This window comes from Neovison vison, chromosome 2 (assembly GCF_020171115.1).
Source record: "Neovison vison isolate M4711 chromosome 2, ASM_NN_V1, whole genome shotgun sequence".
Taxonomy (NCBI): Eukaryota; Metazoa; Chordata; class Mammalia; order Carnivora; family Mustelidae; genus Neogale; species Neogale vison.
In genome coordinates this window covers 165,603,691-165,605,156 of record NC_058092.1, presented here as the reverse complement: position 1 = coordinate 165,605,156, position 1,466 = coordinate 165,603,691, and positions in this window count along the sequence as shown.

The following is a 1,466-nucleotide window of genomic DNA, read 5'->3' as shown; positions in this document are numbered from 1 at the left end:
GACCATTGTGGGAGGGTGAAATTTAAGTTAAAGTCAAAGAAAGAGGCCAGTCATGTGAAGAAATGGGGAGATGGAGGAGATTTTCTGGCAGAAAGAATAGCAAGTGCAAAGGCCCTGAGGTGAGAAAGCTGAGCATGTCTGAAGCAGCTCACAACACCTGAGATGAGCTGGGGCAAAGAGAGCGAGGGTGAGAAAGATTTGAGATGAATTTGGGGAGTTAGCCATTGGGCTGGATCATGGAGCACCTTGTAGGCCAGAAAAGGAGCTTTAGTTTTATTCTCGAAGTGCTGGAATGCCAAGAAGGACTCAAAGCAGGGGTGTGACATGATCTCTCTTCAGTTTTGAAAGAACATCAGCTGCTATGAGGGTAATGGATGGGGACATCCAGCTTCTGTCCATGCAAGAGGCTTTACCTGGGGAGTGAGAGCGCCTTCTTTCTGTCTGCATTCAACCCAGTCTCTTTCCATGTCTTGCCTTCCCCATTGCTGAACTGGTGGAGACTTTTACCCAGTTCTTTAAAGTCAACCATGGCTTATCTCAGTAAGCCAGCGAAGGACACAGGGAGCTTAGGCCGTGTCCCCATCTGACAGGTAACACGGAGCTTCCAGAGGGTTTAGCAAGTTCCGAGCAGGGCCAGGTTCTTGCCTCCCCAGCCCAAGGCTCTCTGCTTCTCCGTGCACCCTACTCCATTGAAATTTGATTTTTTACTGTCATTCCGGCTTACACATGGTGTTAGAAAAAACTTTTCAAAAAGGGGAAATTTTGGGGCGCCTGGGTGGCTCAGTGGGTTAGGCTGCTGCCTTCGGCTCGGGTCATGATCTCGGGGTCCTCTGCCTGCCTCTCTGCCTACTTGTGATCTCTCTCTGTTAAATAAATAAATAAAATCTTTAAAAAAAAAGGGGGCGGGGAAATTTTTACTTTCAGAGAAACATGAAGGGAACCTGGCCAGAGATTTTATGGAACTCATTAATTAATGAAGGGACCATGTTATGGCCTTGCTCAAAAACTAAGAAGTGAGGGTCTTTACAGGCAATTTAATACAGAAATGTAGGGATAGGATCACTGAGTTATATATAAACTGGTTAATATCCAAAAGGCCATAAACCTTAGGGGTTATCTGTTCCACTGGGCAGAAATTATCTGCATCTCTTATAGACAGAAATATGTAAGAAAATAGGTAGCTTCACTATGTCAGGGACTTTTAAGTCAATAAAAACAATGAGTAAGCCAAGTGCATTCCCCTAGGAAAGGGGTCCCGGGTGGCTTTGGGAAGTTTTGCAAGCCCCCCCTTTTTTTGCTTTATTTCTAAGTTTTGGTTATGTTTTTCTTTCTTTCTTTTTTTATTTTAAAGATTTTATTTATTTATATGACAGAGATCACAACTAGGCAGAAAGGCAGCGTAGGGGTGGCAGGGAAGCAGGCTCCCCGCTGAGCAGAGAGCCGGATGTGGGGTTCGATCCCAGGAC